The 6,902-nt window shown below is 40.7% G+C and overlaps 1 non-coding gene across 1 annotated transcript; it reads right to left on the reverse strand.

The window, feature by feature from the left end:
- Nucleotides 1-5,910: 5,910 nt before the first annotated feature.
- LOC130942620 (small nucleolar RNA R71) lies at nucleotides 5,911-6,013 on the reverse strand. The gene has a single exon (XR_009071186.1). It is a non-coding gene; the product is annotated as a small nucleolar RNA R71 (small nucleolar RNA).
- Nucleotides 6,014-6,902: the final 889 nt, after the last annotated feature.

Raw genomic sequence — 6,902 nt, forward strand, 5'->3', positions numbered from 1 at the left:
GGGCACCAGACTGGCGTTAAACGCCAGAAAAAGGGCAAAGACCTGGCGTTAAACGCCAGGAATGGGCACCAGCCCGGCGTTTAACGCCAGAAATGGCTCAAAACGTGATTTTGAGCAAATTTGGTGCAGGGATGACTTTTCCTTGACACCACAGGATCTGTGGACCCCACAGGACCCCCACCTACCCCACCACCACTCTCTCTCTTCTTCCCCCTTCACCAATCACCCAAACCTCTTCCCCAAAAACCCTTACCTATCAAATCCATCTTTCTCTTCACCACTCAATACATCCTTCATAAAACCCACCTAACCTTCCATTCACATTCAAACCACTTTTCCCTCCCAAACCCACCCATAATGGCCGAACTCCATCTCCCCTCTCTCCTATAAATACCCTTCTTCATTCCTTCATTTTCACACAACCTAAAAACACTTCTCCCCTTCTTTGGCCGAATACAAAGCATCCCTTTCTCCCTCATTTCTTCTTCTTCTACTCTCTTCTTTCTTCTTTTGCTCGAGGACGAGCAAACCTTTTAAGTTTGGTGTGGTAAAAGCATTGCTTTTTATTTTTCCATAACCTTTATGGCATCCAAGGCCGGAGAAACCTCTAAAAAGAGGAAAGGGAGGCAAAAGCTTCCACCTCCGAGTCATGGAGATGGAGAGATTCATCTCAAGGGTGCATCAAGACCACTTCTATGAAGTTGTGGCCTTGAAGAAGGTGATCCCCGAGTCCCCTTTTCACTCAAAAAGGGTGAATATCCGGAGATCCGCCATGAGATCCGAAGAAGAGGTTGGGAAGTTCTTACCAACCCCATTCAACAAGTCGGAATCTTGATGGTTCAAGAGTTCTATGCCAATGCATCACCAAGAACCATGATCAAAATGGGAACCCGAATCCAAAGAATTATCTTACTATGGTTCGGGGGAAATACCTGGATTTTAGTCCGGAAAGTGTAAGGTTGGCATTCAATTTGCCCATGATGCAAGGAGATGAACCCCTTACACTAGAAGGGTCAACTTTGATCAAAGGTTGGACCAAGTCCTCACAGTATATGTGAAGAGGGCGCTCAATGGAAGAGAGATTCAAGAGGCAAGCCGGTTCAATTGAGAAGGCATGACCTCAAACCCGTGGTAGAGGATGGTGGAGTTTATCCAACGCTCAATCATTCCCACTAGCAACCGGTCCGAAGTTACTCTAGACCGGGCCATCATGATTCATAGCATCATGATTGGAGAAGAAGTGGAAGTTCATGAGGTTATAGCCCAAGAACTCTATAAGGTGGCGGACAAGTCCTCTACCTTAGCAAGGTTAGCCTTTCCTCATCTCATTTGTCACCTCTGTTATTCAGTTGGAGTTGACATAGAGGGAGACATCCCCATTGATGAGGATAAGCCCATCACCAAGAAAAGGATGGAGCACACAAGAGACCCCTCTCATCATGAGATCCCTGAGATACCTCAAGGGATGCACTTTCCTCCACAAAACTATTGGGAGCAACTAAACACCTCCCTAGGAGAACTGAGTTCCAACATGGGACAACTAAGGGTGGAGCATCAAGAACACTCCATCATCCTCCATGAAATTAGAGAAGATCAAAGAATCATAAGAGAGGAGCAACAAAGACAAGGAAGAGACATTGAGGAGCTCAAGCACTCCATAGGATCTTCAAGAGGAAGAAAGAGCCGCCATACTAAGGTGGACCCGTTCTTTAATTTCCTTGTTCTTTATTCTTCTGTTTTTCGAATTTTATGCTTGTCCATGTTTGTGTCTTGTGATCATTAGTGTCTTAGTGTCTATGCCTTAAAGTTATGAATGTCCTATGAATCCATCACCTTTCTTGAATAAAAACGTGCTTAATTGAGAAAAAAGGAAAGAATTACATGAATTTTGAATTTTATAATAGTTTAATTATTTTGATATGGTGGCAATACTCTTGTTCTCTGAATGTATGCTTAAACAGTGCATATGTGATGAGCGGATAATTTGTATACTTTTTGGCATTGTTTTTAGTATGTTTTTGATATCTTTTAGTTAGATTTTAGTACATTTTTATTAGTTTTTATTTAAAATTCACTTTTCTGGACTTTACTATGAGTTTGTGTATTTTTCTGTGATTTCAGGTATTTTCTGGCTGAAATTGAGGGACCTGAGCAAAAATCTGATTCAGAGACCAAAAAGGACTGCAGATGCTGTTGGATTCTGACCTCCCTGCACTCGAAGTGGATTTTCTGGAGCTACAGAAGCCCAATTGGCGCGCTCTCAACGGCGTTGGAAAGTAGACATCCAGGGCTTTCCAGCAATATATAATAGTCCATACTTTGTCCAAGATTTGATGGCCCAAACCCGCGAAGCAATCCGGCCTCAGGAATTCCAGCGTTAAACGCCGGAACAGGAATAAAAGTTGGAGTTAAACGCCCAAACTGGCATGGGAGCTGGCGTTTAACTCCAGAAAAGGTCTCTACAACGAATTTCCTTGATGCTCAGCCCAAGCACACACCAAGTGGGCCCGGAAGTGGATTTTTATGTCATTTACTCATTTCTGTACACCTTAGGTACTAGTTTACTATTAATAGGACCTTTTACTATTGTATTAGTAGACTTTGGTAGCTATCTTCACTTTTATGCTATCTTAGATCTTTGGGAGGCTGGCCATTCGGCCATGCCTGGACCTTATGCTTATGTATTTTTCAACGGTGGAGTTTCTACACACCATAGATTAAGGGTGTGAAGCTCTGCTGTACCTCGAGTATTATGCAATTACTATTGTTCTTCTATTCAACTCCGCTTGTTCTTTATCTAAGATATCACTCGTTCTTCAACCTATGAACAAGGTGACTGACAACCATTCTTGTTCTACAAGCATTCGAGGCTTTAGTGAATATCTCTTGGATTCCTGATTGCACGATGCATGGTTGATCGCCTGACAACCGAGTGCTCGCCTGACAAACGAGCCAGCCATTCCGTGAGATCAGAGTCTTCGTGGTATAGGCAAGAACTGATGGCAGCATTCAAGAGAATCCGGAAGGTCTAACCTTGTCTGTGGTGTTCTGAGTAGGATTCAATGATTGAATGACTGTGACGTGCTTCAAACCTGTAACTTGCTGGCGTTAGTGACAGACGCAAAAGAATCACTGGATTCTATTCCAGTAGGGGAGGGAACCACACCGGTGATTGGCAGCACTGTGACAGAGTGTGTGCATTAGCTTTCACTGCGAGGATGGGAGGTAGCTGCTGACAACAGTGAGACCCTACACGAGTTTGCCATGGAAAGGAGTAAGAAGGATTGGATGAAGGCTGTAGGAAAGCAGAGAGACGGAAGGGAAGGCATCTTCATACACTTGTCTGAAGCTCTTACACCAATGATATACATAAGTATCACTATCTTTATCTTTTATGTTATTTTCGTTCATCATCATCATATACATTTGAGTTTGCCTGACTAAGATTTACAAGATGACCATAGCTTGCTTCAATACTAACAATCTCCGTGGGATCGACCCTTACTCACGTAAGGTTTTATTACTTGGACGACCCAGTGCACTTGCTGGTTAGTTTGTGCGAAGTTGTGTAATGCCATGGTATTGAGCGCACCAAGTTCTTGGAGCCATTACCCGGGGATTATTTGAGTTGTGAAAAGTATTGTTCACAATTTCGCCCGACCAAGTTTTGGCGCCGTTGCCGGGATTGTTCATGTTTTGAGCAAGCTTTTGGTAACATCAGAGCCAAGATCCGGCAACAACATCAAATTTTTGGTGTTATTGCCCGGGATTGTTAGGCTGGACAACTGACGGTTCATCTTGTTGCTTAGATTAGGTTTTTTTTTTCGAAATTCTTGAAGATGAATTCTAGAGTTTCATGATGATTTGTTGAAATCTGGCTGGCTGAGAAGCCATGTCTAATCTGATTGGACCGAGGTTTCAACTTATCACCACAAGAGCTTATTGATTTCGTATCAATCTTGCTTTTGGAGCAGTGATTTGCTAAGGCTTGGCTGACCTTTGGTCATGTCTAGTGTTTTGGACCGGAGCTTTCCTTGAAAGCTTGGCTGGCTGTGAAGCCATGTCTAATGCCTGGACCGGAGTCTTAGACTAGTATTGCACTGATTCCTGGAATTCTCATTAAGAATTTTGATACCTTTTCCCACTTAATTTTCGAAAAAAAAAAAATTTACAAAACCAAAAAGACCAAAATATTTGATGTTTCTTGCATAAGTTTAGTGTCTCATCCTAAGTTTGGTGTCAAATGCATGTTTTTGTTATAATTTTCGAATCCATGCATATATTTCTTTGTTTTGATCTTTGAATTCTATTGACTTGAAGTATTTTGTGTGTCTCATATGCATTTTCATATTGTTAGTGTCAGTATACACAAACTGCTAAGTTTGGTGTCTTGCATGCATTGTTATTTGATTCTTGTCGCATTTTGATTATCAAAAATCCAAAAATATTTTTAATTTGTGTCCTTTCAAGTCAATGATACAAAGAATTGAAGATTCAAAACACACTGCAGAGGAATTATACAGAAAAAGCTGAGCATTCAAAAATGCCCAGTGAAGAAGGCAGACTGGCGTTTAAACGCCAGCCAGGGCACCTGGTTGGGCGTTTAACGCCCAAAAGGTAGCATTTTGGGCGTTAAACGCCAGAATGTATACCATTCTGGGCGTTTAACGCCAGGATGGTGCTAGGGGGAAGATTTGTTTTCAAATCATTTTTTTCAAGTTTTTCTAAATCAAATCTTTTTCAAATCATATCTTTTCAATCAAATGTTTTCAAATCAATTTCTTTCCTTTTTCAAAGATACTTACTAACAATTAATGATTTGATTGAACATCTCAAATTTGATGCCTTTTCTGTTGAGAAAGGTTTAATGTTGAATCATATCTTTTCTTGTTAGGCAAGTCATTAATTTTCAAAATCATATCTTTTTCAAATTGTTTCAAATCATATCTTCTAAAATTGTTTTCAAATCATATCTTCTCAATCACATCTTTTAAAACCATAACTTTTCAATCAAATCTTTTTAACCTCATCTTTTTCAAAATAGTTTTCAATCAATCTTTTTAATTTCTAATTTCAAAATCTTTTCAAAAATCACTTGATTTCTTTTCACTTTTAATTTTCGAAAATTATCAATCAAATTTTCAAAATGTTTTCAAAATCTTTAAATGAATTTTCGAAAATTCTCTTCCCTCCTTCCCACATCCTTCTAATTATGGAGTACTACTCCTTCTAAATGCACAATTCGAACATTATCCAATTGAAGTTCGAATTTTCCTTCTCCTTCTTCTTACTAATTCTCTTTTCCTCTGACATTTCAAGGAATCTCTATACTGTGACATAGAGGATTCCACATTTTCTTGTTCCCTTCTCTTTCATAGAGCAGGAGCAAGGACAAAGGCATTCTTGTTGAAGCTGATCCTGAACCTGAAAGGACTTTGAAGAGAAAGCTAAGAGAAGCCAAAGCACAACTCTCTTTAGAGGACCTGACCGAATTCTTCAAGGAAGAAAACATGGCAGCAGAAAACAACAACAATGCAAACATGCAAGGAAGGTGCTGGGTGACTTTACTGCACCTACTCCTGATTTTTATGGGAGAAGCATCTCTATCCCTGCCATTGGAGCAACACTTTGAGCTTAAACCTCAATTAGTTTCTCTAATGCAACAGAATTGCAAGTTCCATGGACTTCCAATGGAAGATCCTCATCATTTTTAGCTGAATTCTTGCAAATCTGTGACACAGTCAAGCTAATGGGGTTAACCCTGAGGTCTACAGACTGATGCTATTCCCTTTTGCTGTAAGAGACAGAGCTAGAATATGGTTGGATTCTCAACCTAAAGAAAGCCTGGACTCTTGGGAAAAGCTAGTCAATGCCTTCTTGGCAAAGTTCTTTCCACCACAAAGATGGAGTAAGCTTAGAGTGGAAGTCCAACCTTCAGACAGAAGGATGGAGAATCCCTCTATGAAGCTTGGGAAAGATACAAACAATTAATCAGAAGATGTCCATCTGACATGCTTTCTGAATGGAGCATCATAGGTATTTTCTATGATGGCTCTCTGAACTATCCAAGATGTCTTTGGATAGCTCTGCTGGAGGATCTTCATCTGAAGAAGACGCCTACTGAAGCTCAAGAATTGATTGAAATGGTTGCAAATAACCAATTCATGTATACTTCTGAAAGAAATCCTGTGAACAATGGGACTAGTCAGAAGAAAGGAGTTCTTGAGATTGACACTCTGAATGCCATATTGGCTCAGAATAAATATTGACTCAACAAGTCAATTTGATTTCTCAAAGTCTGTCTGGAATGCAGAATGCCACCAAACAGTACTAAGGAAGCTTCATCTGAGGAAGAAGCTTATGATCCTGAGAACCCTTCCATGGAAGAGGTAAATTACCTAGGAGAACCCTATGGTAACACCTATAATTCTTCAGGAGAAATCACCCAAATCTTTCATGGAAGAATCACGAGAGACCTCAACAAGGTTTCAATAACATGGTGGAAGAACAGGTTTAACAATGGCAAGCCTTTTCCATCATCTTCTCAGCAACAGACAGAGAGCTCTAGCAGAATAATTCTGACTTAGCAACCATGGTCTCTGATCTGATCAAAACCACTCAAGTTCATGACTGAAACTAGATCTTCCATTAGGAATTTGGAAGGACAAGTGGGTCAGCTGAGCAAGAAAATTACTGAACTTCCTCCAAGCACTCTCCCAAGTAACACAGAAGAAAATCCAAAAGGAGAGTGCAAAGCCATAGACATGGCCGAATATGGAGAGGAAAGAGAGGAGGAGGACGCCACTGAGGAAGACCTCAGTGGGCGTGTACCAATCTCCTCTGAGTTCCTCAATGAGGAACAATGGGAATCTGAGGCTCAGACTGAGACCATAGAGATTCCC

The sequence above is a fragment of the Arachis stenosperma genome, chromosome 7, assembly GCF_014773155.1.
Source record: "Arachis stenosperma cultivar V10309 chromosome 7, arast.V10309.gnm1.PFL2, whole genome shotgun sequence".
Classification (NCBI taxonomy): domain Eukaryota; kingdom Viridiplantae; phylum Streptophyta; class Magnoliopsida; order Fabales; family Fabaceae; genus Arachis; species Arachis stenosperma.